The 11,909-nt window shown below is 46.6% G+C and overlaps 2 protein-coding genes across 2 annotated transcripts in view; one reads left to right on the top strand and one right to left on the bottom strand.

The window, feature by feature from the left end:
* The window catches only part of LOC126559745 (GATA zinc finger domain-containing protein 1-like), a 357,373-nt gene that overhangs the window by 31,055 nt on the left and 314,409 nt on the right, over window positions 1-11,909 (bottom strand). The gene's annotated exons all lie outside the window — the stretch shown is intronic.
* The window catches only part of LOC126566766 (inositol polyphosphate-4-phosphatase type I A), a 167,880-nt gene that overhangs the window by 31,457 nt on the left and 124,514 nt on the right, over window positions 1-11,909 (top strand). The gene's annotated exons all lie outside the window — the stretch shown is intronic.

The raw sequence follows: 11,909 nt of genomic DNA, 5'->3' as shown, positions 1-11,909 counted from the left end.
TCGAACACTTTCACCACGAACGCGAACACCAGATCCCTTTACACCAGTTGATCCCTTCTTTGCTTATCTTCGCCCACAACGTTTACTCAAGTCCCGATGTGCAACACCGCAGCTCTGATGCCGAAGTGCCGTCTGGTGCTGTGGTACGCTTCGTTACACAGTACCAACGAACTATGGATGCGTCCTGCTGGAGTCGCTGTAGCAAACGTACTGAAAGCTGGTAGCTGGCTATGCGCCCGACGTACCTGTTCCGCGGTTTGTAGGTTATGTTGCTCCGGCTCCTTCCCACCAGCTTTTTTCATGTTGTTCACTCGTACTTCCGATACTTCCCGGCATCGTTGCGCCATCCCATGGAGCCCGGGCGATCCGTTAGCTTGAGCCAACAAAACGTATCGAATCGGTACGCATACGAATCGGCTGACAGGGGAGTGAGAGAATACCTTCAATTCTCCCCCTGTTTTCCTCAACCCGGTTTCTTTCACATAACTCGTCCGCGCGCTCGCGCGCTCTCTCTCTCTCTCTCTCTCTCTCTCTGTGTGTATTCCGGTTTCTTGAGCTTTTCTTCACTGATCGCCGCCGAAGCACAGGTGGGCTTGCGTTGCGTTCACCGTCCCCCTACGGTTCCCGTGCCCACAAAACCGGCAGCAACTTTCTTTTATGACGAAGAAATAGTAAAAGAAAAGGGAAAGACGGCTACAAACCAATAAACGCTACAGTGTGGCTTTGGAAGGAGAGCAAGTGAGCGGCCACGAAACGAAGCAAATGCGAAGGAAGGCTCCAGAGCTCCAGAGTAGGCAACGCATGCAAAGTGAGCAGTGAGCAGTAGGTTCGCATAGACCTCACCGGACGTTGCGCAGGTGAGTTTGCGGTTTTTGCGAGACGGCTCACGCCCCAAGGTATTGGGCTAAGGGGTTTTGCCAGCGATGCTGATGCGTATCGGATTCACGCGTGCGAGCCCGGGATGAACATGGCGAAGTCCCCCACCCAGCAGAAGAGAAAACGGTAGTTGAATGAGCAATATCACACCCAGCCTAGGTGGGGGACCCATTGCAATGCTGGATCTTGGATGCCTCAACCGCTTACGCCTTACTTCACCTTCTTGCTTCGACAACTTCTGAGTAGCTTTCATCTGGATCATTTTTTTTTTTTTGCGCGCACGCGCTCACACTGACACACACAAACAGACCGTTCGTACGCCGTACTACTTTCTCCATCCCGAGCCGTTTGTGGTTTGGTGGAAGGTTAAAGCTGAAGAAACTCGAGCACCTCGACGGGCTTTGTGCATCGTAATGCGCGCGTTTTAAATTTCTCTGCCAAAGTGTGAAATGTACTGCACCATCAGAAGAATCTTTTTAAACCGATGCATAAAAGTGTTCAGAATTGTGCATATTTCCTTCATTTAGCTGCCATACTTGTCCAGGTTTAATCCCTTTGTTTTTGGCCCATTTTGCAAAGCAAGCACAGGCACAACAGCGAACTCAGTTCAGAATTTCCCATCGCTGGTAGACCACACACTGCCAGCTGACAGTGAGTACGCATTAATACGGCACCATCTTGCACGTAAGAACATCTGTCAAGGGTGTCAGAACGTATGGGTTACAAAACAGAACCACTGATGAAGTGTTGGGCGTCAGAAACTCGAGAGAAGACGACGCTTGGATGAGGTTCGTAATTATGGTCGTGCGGTAAGCTTTACTAAATTGCCTGCTGCAAACAAAAAAAATCCAGTTGGAACAAACGATCTCCAGCAATTCTGGTGAAGGTCTTCGGGAGGCTAGGTCGTCTGGTGGGCAGTCGCAATGGAAGTTGTTGGAATGGAACGTGTTCCAAAGTTTGCACACTGTACGTTTGTCAGTTGCTTAAGGATGTTCTGGGAAATTCAGTAGTATTTAAAATACAGATCAACACTATTAACTTTCTACATCATGTGCTACTGTTGGCGTTGACTTAGAGTTGATTGATTATCCAGAAATTTGGGATATGTCATTTAAGTACAGTTGTATTATATTTATACTATCTTAGAAGAAAGTCCTGAAAAAGGATGTTAAGAATATGCAATTCGATGACTTCTTTAACCAAGAGTGAGTTTCTAGGGAGTTGACAAATCTTGTAACTAGGAGGGCGGTCCTGTGGTTGGGGCTTCACACTCCAAAACCGGGGTTTAAATCCCATCGGACCCGTTCCCGCATTGTGAGGACTGTCAGCAAGTCTAGTAAGCCATCCGATGGCCGGCGTGACCTAGTAGAAGGTAAGCTATGACCCTTTAAGAAAAACACCTGTTAAAAATCTACCATTGAATGTCCTAAACAACGATGGGGTCATGCATACTTGCGGTTTCCTAAAGAGACTCAACAAAGTCTTGTACATCCATTACCCTACCTAACAAAACCTTTTTTCTTTGCCAGCCAAAAACCGTCCTGACATACCACACATTCTTACACGTACGCTTTCTCCCGTTTCGTGTCATTGCTAGTCTGATGTATGTGTCTCTGGAGAAAGAGCATGAATCATACACCAACACAGTACCTTAACCTCACATCCGGAACGAAGCGAGAGTTGAAAGGATTTCCCAACTGCAAGAGATCATCGCAAGTAGTAAGCAACGACATGACAACAACAAAAAAAAATGGCACGCGTCACAAAGTGAACCGTCCGGTGTCACTCTCAAAACACCCTGCTGGACCTCAAATGGAACAGGACCCGGAGACGATGATTGCGCTCGTTGGTGTTGCCGAGAGAAAGGGTGAAGGTGAGTAACCGGATAATATTGAAACACGATGAGCTCATCATCCGTATCCCAGCTGTGACGCTACATTCCATAGCCAGAAATCTTTTAATGGGGAGTATAAGCGACGAACCTAAGCAAACAAGCAGCTCCCAATTTGTCTGGGTCACTAAACGCGTCACCTCGAAAGGTTATGCTTTTGTATGTGTGTGAGTGCGTCTACTCCCGCCGGTTTACGCTTCCGTGCGCATCGCAGTCAATCAAATGCGTGCGCATTCTTTTCGCCATTAAAGACAAACATTTTCATTTTGTGCTTCCAAAAAGGCAAATGGGCTGCGATTTCTTGGGACGAGGCGCGCATACACATGCGACGCACTGGTGACACACTTTATCGGAACGTAGCGGAGAAAGTTTTTTCGATGCGCGTGTCGCTGCACAGCCTGCTCGTGTGTGCCGCGGAGCGTATTACGGTGCCGTACATACCCCTAGACCAATGGGGATCTCGGCGACCGCCCTAGCACCATTACGGGCAACGGTTAGCTGCGCTTCGACAAAAGCGAGAATTAGTCACCACCAGTCTCACCAATCTCGTCCCGAAAGGATGGTTTCGGACAAGCAGCAGCCAACTGGACCGGGAAGTCTTGGTGGTAACGTGTAAGCCGGACGCTTTTTTCGATGCTGTTTGTTAATATAATTAAATTGTATCTCTGCCTCTACCGCTGCCCTGCCATTACTCTTCTAGCGTTCGAGCTTTTGCTTTGTTTCACCCCCGATGTCCGAACCGACGGTACGGATTTCGGACCGGACGGGCAGAGCAAAATTTTGTTGATTCTCATTTCTTCACCAAACCGAAGCGGAGGCCACTCTTCCGTTAGCGCGGCCTGAAGATGTTTGTATTCACACGGTCGGCTCTAACATGGTGATGCTTGCGTGAGTGTGGTATGCGGAGACGGTAATGAGATTTCATACGCGGAACAAGCCGATCCGCGTACGAATCGAGGCCGGAGATATTATGTAGGTCTGTTTTGCATGTGAGTTGAACTGCGCGGTACGACCCTCGTGTTATCCGAGTGAGATTCACCCAAAGGACTATAGCAATACCCTCGAAGAACTCTTTGCATGTACTGTACAGACCGCTGATAAAGCGATAACAGACCGTCATTACTCATTATCACTGTCAGACGAAGTATCCCGAAATACAAACACAAAAAAAAATGACAGCTCGGTGGATGCTCCGTCCTCATCCAGCCAGCCTCCGAAAACGGTGACCGCATTCTTAAATTTAAAAAAAGAAACAACTTCAACCTTTTCGGCCAAACAATGCCAGGTGGCTATCAGCCTCAGTGCCGGGAGGTCGTTAAAATTTCCCTGCGATATCCGGAAAACCTCCGTTATGAGGTTGTTGTTTTTTGTTTTCAGGTGTCGGAGTTTTCACGCCAACAAATCCTTCGCAGCCAGCCGGCCCGCATCGTTCCGCCGGCTCCCGCGTGTGTCTGCTATATGTATCAGCAAAAACGGTACAGTCTTTTCTGTACGGCTAACGAAAATATGTTCGGTGTAATTAGGCTCTCCTTGGGGCTGATAGTACCGTTCCGAATCGTTACGGTAACGCTTCGCTAGATCGCCGCTGTGATAATAATGACGCGCTGGATGGTGCTTGGCTTACAGTTTGCCCGCTGCTTCTGCTGCTGCTTTATCTCACACAACACGGTTGGTACGCTGTTGTGTTCCGGCCGCGAAATGCCCCCACCCTGTTCCGATGGAAAATAATTATGAAATGATGATTTTACCTAATGAATTTTCATTCCCGGTAATGCAATTCGAGTGTGCTCTCCCGAATGCAATCGAGGTTTTATTTGCTTACGGGGTAAGAAAACCCAACCCAAATTCTCATCCGCAATGGTCAATCCTAATGTAATACGTGTGTGATACAAGCGTACTACGTTCGGTAGAGGATACATTTTCGGGGTTTAATGAATTTAAATGTCAAAGACATTTGACTAGACTTATTCTAGGCTTAACGACCTGTTAAGTCATGCCCGCCACCTGATGGCTGAGGTAATTGGATAGATAGTCCTCACTAAGGGATTAACTTTCATTTAAAGTAAGCAAATGTGATGCTGAAACTCGAGTCCCATATCGAACATTTAATGGAACATTTACTTTTTTCAACAAAATGGCGCTTACCTTACCTTACGCTGTACCGTGCTTGCCATTTATCCTAGGAATTACTGGAACGGACAATCCTTTCAGGAGAATAGAATATATTTTTAGATATATTGTACCTGTTAGTCAATCTAGAATTTAATGCCCCATCTGGGCAGTATATTCTCCGAATGTGTAGGCGTCCTTTGCCTGACTTCCTTGACGTGCTTACGTTGCTTCACCCATAGATTCGTAGTCCTGCGTCTTGGTTTTCCTGGAAAGGAGCAAAGAATTACGACACCTCAAGAATTCTTTTTTATATTATGTCAATACATTTAACACTTTGCGGTCTTAGTCTGCCGAAGAAGTCCTCGATGCTGCTCATGATCTAACGACCTCGTATGTCATTCTGGTGGACGCTTCGATGTCATTAGTTCATCCTACCACGCATCCGCTGTGATTTTGGCTGATTCGTCCGGTGCCATACTAGTATTGTGCATTGCATTGGCTCCTCCAATATCCTTCAGACACACACACATGGGAGGAAACAGCCTTCGGAGCTAGGGTAGTCAGTCATATCTCAGGTCACCTTAGGGAATTCAGCTTAGGGAATTCGTCGAACCAAATCCATACTCTTATCGTCAGTAGCGGGTCTAAGCAATGCGATAAAATCTTTTAAAACTCTTCCCCAATCACGATAATCTCGTCAGGTATTAGCTATTCTCCATAGCTACAGTACAGGCAAAACAAGCAGGTCGTGCCAACATAAACTTGATGTTCCCATTCGCGCTGCGTACGTGATTTGAATATTGGACGATCTTCTCTAATTCTATCATGGACGCTCAAAACATGGCGATCCCCAAAACGAATCGATTTCACCGAAAGCGGGAGTGTTCTAGTGTCAGCCGAAATATTAATCACTGTGTGTTCGAAACACACCAACCGAAAACCCTCGCCAAAGTTATTAAAGTGGCGCAGAGAAGAAAGTTTAACCTTTTTGTTGTGTTCGTTTTGGAAATTCATCCTCAAGCACCTGCCCAGTCGCAGTTAGGGCTAGCGGTACGCAGCGAACGCGCAACAGTGAAGAAATTGAAGCAACACTACGGCAGAGCCCCTAACACAAAATATATGGGAATGTGCCAATTTCTCTCTCGCTCCTTAACACGCCTAATGTGGGACGGGCGCAGCCAAACTTGGCGGACGGGCGCATACCGATGAATATATGTGAAAATGCTTTGCATTTTATCATGCGCTAAGCAAAATAGATTGATTTTTTTTTTATATATTGTTGTTGTTGGGTCCATCCCGTACCGCATGGTTTCGTGCATGCTTCTCATTCACGCTTCGGCCCAAAACAGAGCTGTCAGAGTTGGAAGTGAGAAACGGTTCCCATACGTTGGCGCCTGTTGCGATCGGGCATGGGATAAGGGGTAGATCTATATTTGTGCAACGGGTGTTGCGTCGATCTTCAGTCGGGCCACTCACGCCTAAGGACTCACCGCAATAATTCGCAAAATTTTCCGACGGATCAGACTAGAACCGTGCGTCCTCTCCCTGGTTCGGTGAAGTCTAAAACCCGCGCGAGTGTTTGCGTATTCGTTGTTACTGATTCCACTGCCCGACTGATTCGACAATCGTAAGCGAGATCCAAACATCAGGTGCCGTTTCGTTATAATTGACAGACTACATCCGACTCACTAACCTACAAAGGCATGCAGCCAGAAAAAAAGAAGCAACTAAACAGATTCCAACACACAACCTCCCGGGGGCAGACCACTGGTTGGGTACGGTTCCAGGCTCCTACATCCAGTGCAGGAACCAGTGCGAGGAAATGTTTGCGGGTTACGGTTGCGCTTCATGTTGATTGGTTCGAGCAGCAGCAACAACAGTTAACAACAACAGCAAAAACGCGCACGCAGACACTCAGATATATACCTCAAGCAATAATGATTTTTACCATCGGCTACAATTTTTGCTTCACGTTTTGTTCCTGTCTTATTTTTTCTTCCCTTCCTTCCAGCGCTCATATCTTTCAATCTTCTCCTTTCTGTGCGGTCTTGCCCAGTCGCACCATGTGTATCTTCAATTGTTGTTCCATTTTTTTCCCCATTTCTTTTGTTTACTATGATTCCATCGAGTTTTTGGTGGGGTGGTTTTTCGTTATGTTTGCTGTTAAGCGCACTTTTGCAGCGTTATGCCTTTGAAGCAATTTAATTAATTCTTCAAGATTTTGGTATTTTTGTTTTCTATGTTGATGCTTTAACAGTAAAGGCTAGTTTAGCAGCGGTTTAATGCTTTTCTGCTTTCCCCCATTTTTCTGTAATAGATTTTAAGGAGATTCTGTTAAGTAGATCTAAACAGCATTCCATCTGTACAAAATAATAATAAAAAATGTTGTACACAATGTTGACCAAATTGTCGACCATCTAAAGGCTTAGTAGAGCAGTGAATAAGGGGAAGCAATCAGGAAGATATTCGATCATCCGGGTCGTGTCGTGCGTCGTGCGGGTCCTGCCGTTTTAAACTGTTATCTGCGGACCTTTGTGACCTTTCGTTGCAATTTTATTGGAGGTGGCTGGCAAGGCCACTCCTTAAACCCCCTGTCTCGTCGGAGGGCCTACGCATACGGCCTAGCTGCTTAGAGTCCCGTAGGATGCCAGGACAGAAGGACAACCCCGTCACTCATCCCCGTCATACCCAAGCTCAGATATTTGGAGAGATATGTTACCGATCTGTACGTCTTGGAAGACGTATTGGGTTGGAGTAGAGTTTGGAGAGCCTGTGATGTCCTTCAAGAGGAGTCGAATCCATGTCAGGCGCTTGTCAGCGACCCGTTCGGCCCAAGGCGTAGTGGAGCACAGCGAGCTCTTTGGCTGGATAAAGTGTCAAACCTGTCGCAGATGCAGCTCTAGACCGAGTTTCCTGGAAACGGATTGGCGACCTGGCCATGTCGACGCGACATGCTCAACCCTGAGCAGGTCAAGAAGAAGAAGAAGAAGTTTAAAAAATGTTTTAAAAATCGTTTTTAATCATAAAAGCATAAAACCGCGCCAACAGCATCGTAATCATTCATCCGAACAAAAAACATCGATCCAGGAATAGCACGAAAAGTGTTAAAAAACCCCTCCGATGTGCAACATAGTACTGGAATGCTAACTAACAGCACGAAATGCAAACAAAACACACCCCCACCGGATTATTAACCTTTCCGGGGAATACGGCATAACTGCACCGGGAACTGCAACACTTCCTTACACCACCGTACACCATCGGCGCACATGCTGAACATGGTGTTGCGGCAGTTGTGCGTACTTAGCACGGTTTAGCAGCAATTGTTGTGCAGCGCAGGCGCTGTAGCTTTTGTTTTGTTTTTTTTTTGTGTGTGGTTATGTTTTGCACCCTCCGCCATGTGCCATCGATATCCCCGTCTACTACCCCCCAAAATGGTGGGCTTTTTAATGTGTACCTGGCCGGATATCGGTGTACCACTGCACCATGCAGATAGTAATTACGCAGGTAAATGGGTGTTCCCGGAGATGGGAGGGGGGACCGGAGCTGTGCAAAAATGGCGGATGATATGTTCTGTGAGGGGTCCGATCGGCGCGATATGCGGTAGTTACGGTGGATGCCTTGTCAAGGCCCGTGGCATTTGGTTACCCAAAATCAACCCGTAGCTGATTGAGAATCCGCACACCTGTACAACCTGTACCGCGATGTTTACATTCCACATGAATTTTGAAGCAAAGGTTTCACCTTTATGCTGCTAAATTTAATGTAACGCGAACGAGCGAGCTAATGGGTTTGTGTTTTTGTTTTTTGGGTGGATTTCGTTTCGCGGGAATGCGGGAAAGGTGGCCAATATTTTTCTCCTACCTTCCGCCCCACCTTCTCCCTTCCCCTCCAACGCTAATGCCGATATGTGCTCTCTGACGTAGTTTGTGCTCCTTTGCGGTTGTTGCACCCGCCCGAAGAAATTCATTGAAAACCCATCGAACCGAAGCACCAAGGCACCAGGCGGAAAAGCGACACGGCCTAGAGTCGGAAGAAAAGCAAGGAAGGGAGGGGATGGGTGGAGGAGCGAATCGGTAGTGGGAAAATAACAACAATCTGTTCGGAAAAAAAACGGAACCAACGCGCGCGCGCGCGCGCTTACACACAGCCTTTCGGTCTTATGCTCCCCTTCTCGGGGATCTCGTTGTGCTGTGCGCGCATGTTGCATCATCATCATCTTCTGTGGATTGTTCCGTACACTGTCGATAGCGTAATGATTTGGGGTACATTTGTTGGAAAATTTTCTATCCAAATTATGGCTTTATGATGGCTTAAAAACACCCACCCACACACCATTAAACGTTGTTGAGCGGTGTGGGCGTTTGAAACGATTTCTTCAAAAACGCAGAAAGCTTCAAAAGCGCGCGCGCGCGCTTGACAGCAGTTAGCGGACGCCATATCTTTCGCAAACAACGTTCATCTCAATTTGCTCCAACGAATAAAAATGATAAATTTCTCTTCACACTTAGTGATGGGTCCTACGAATCTTTTTGCGGATGGATCCGGAGCTAGGTTTCGTTCCGATAGGTAGGTGGAGTAAAGCATGAGGCAGCATCCTGAACCCATTGCACCAAGAAGTCGACCCGAGCTCTTTGGAATTGGGAATACATCCCTAACCGCTCCGGTTATGGATGTCCGAAACGCTAGGTTCGAATCGATCCGCCCATCACTACACACTATGCGTGTACGTGCTTCCAGGGCCGGAGCTGTAATTCCGGAAGTTCCTGACATCAAACAAGCAACGATTCCGAGAGCCGAAGCGAGCTAGATTTTGAATGCTAACCTGCACTAATGGTAGAATTTATCGGGCGAAATGCAGCTCACGTACACGACCGCACCAATTCGTGAAAGGGGTTAGTTGCACCCTGAATACGAAATGCGGCAAGCAACGGTCAAGCTTCGGGCTGGTGCAGGGAAAGCACTGCCGTCAGAGGCATTCCATTATTTGGGTTAAGCGTAGGTGAAAGTGCACATACAAGCGCACGCGTGCCTTACATTTGCCGCACAATTTCAGCTGTCTAAAACTCAGAATCGACATGATCCAGTTTGATTTTTGCTGCAGCTGTCACGCAGACACACGCCGGTTGATAAGCGTACCCAGGCTGGATACAGAAAGGAACTAATTCCCCACCGATACATGAGCGGTAACTACTTGGCACGACGATCGGAAGATCGTACCGATGGATCGTGGATCTTGCGATCCACACACACAGCAAAAGACAGCATTTGACAGTACACGACACGATGCACGATGAAGGAAAACCGAATCATGTCAGTAGCGCCGCTGTCGCTGATAAGTACCCTTCCCGGATTAACCGCACTTTTGTTACGCAGTTTTGCATCCGCGTTTGCAACCCCTTTTTGAGGAGGAAGAAGAAAATAAAACTGGAGTAAAGCTGCACTGTTCCACCGGAACAGTCGGAGGCCGCAATGGCGGGAGGGGGGAACCAGGTAGTTTTGCAAATGATACCGTACACGGTACACGATTCCGTAACCTATTAACCTAACCATACACATACCCGGTAGCGTATCTCGGTGGCCCATCAGAGCTGATAGCATAGCAATTTGTGCCAACTTTGTTTGATTGGCAGCGGTTTGTGCCGCGTGGCTGGGATGTTCAAGCAAGGGAATCATACATACACACACACACACTAAAGCTGTTTCGATTTGCCTGTAAATTGTTGTCAAGCTGTCAGTTCCGCTTTGCATTTCTACGAACGCGACACGCTAATTGCGACTTCTATAAAATCAATCAGTTATCTATTAACTATTTATTAACTTAATACTGATAACTATTACTCGAAAATGGTGCTTAGTAAGTCAAAAGATGGCCGACATAATAACCCATTCGACAAACTGCTTCACTGACGATTAATTTCGCAACAGACTAACAGCAACAAATTATAAGTGATTTTTGCGAATGCGTGTGCGAGAGGGGAGCCCTTTTAAATTTAGAATAATCCCCTCCCCTCTTCCACCCAGCCAGAGCACTTATGGTACTCGTTTCACTTCAGCCTCGTTTATGATCCAGCTAAGGCCTCGTTAGTTGCCTCATATAGAGCTTCCGTTCAGCTTATTGCACGAAAAAACCCTTTTTCGTGCAATAATTGGGCGATAATTTGGGGGCGGGGGGGGGGGGGGGGGGTAGAGGTTTTTGAGATGGCTTGTCCTACCAAAATATGCGCGATCCAAAGACGCATCCAACGGTATACTGTACCTCTCGATCGGACCAAAAATGAGCGAGTTATCGCCGATTTTCCATGAAATGCTGCTAGCAGAATTTTCCTGGAGCTTTTGGGACCCCCTTAGCCCGTGGAAAATCGGCAATAATTGACTCATTTAGGGTCCGATCGAGAAGTGCAGTATACCGTTGGATGCGTCTTTGAGCCACACATCTTTTTGTGGGAAACCTCACCCTGATCTATCCACCCTGTCATTCCGCAAAAACGGGGTTTTCTCCCGGTTGCATCCATCCCCTAGCTTACACATGATTTTCCAGCATTATAGTACATTCAAATTTGCTGAGAGATTCAAATATTTTAGCCGTTAGAGATTTATGACGCGCCGAAGCATCAACCATTGATGCCTGAGCGTATAATTTAGAAAATATCTAATTTTTTAGTATTTTTAAGAAATGCTTTAAAATAACAAATACAAAACAAAAAAAGTTTGCAGAGACAATTGAACCTTACCGAGCAATATATTTATAGTAAAACTTCTTTATGGTAAAATTATTATGGTTTGCGTGGGAGTAAGAATTGACAGTTATAACCGTACCGATCATTGCACGTGCTAGTAGATCTGAACGAATTTCTCTACTAGTCATGAAAATTATTAAGAATTTTCGGTCAACTTAAAAACGTCCACATATTTCCTATAAAGACAATGCTTAATATAGCAAGAAATTTGTAATCGTACGCCATACGCCAAAACACCCTGCTCGTAACTGCCATCAGCAGTATCGTGCAAGCAACGGCTGCTCGAAAAC

The sequence above is a fragment of the Anopheles maculipalpis genome, chromosome X (genome assembly GCF_943734695.1).
Source record: "Anopheles maculipalpis chromosome X, idAnoMacuDA_375_x, whole genome shotgun sequence".
NCBI classification, from domain to species: domain Eukaryota; kingdom Metazoa; phylum Arthropoda; class Insecta; order Diptera; family Culicidae; genus Anopheles; species Anopheles maculipalpis.
Note: the sequence above shows the minus strand (reverse complement) of the source record. Positions and strands in the feature narration are given on the sequence as shown.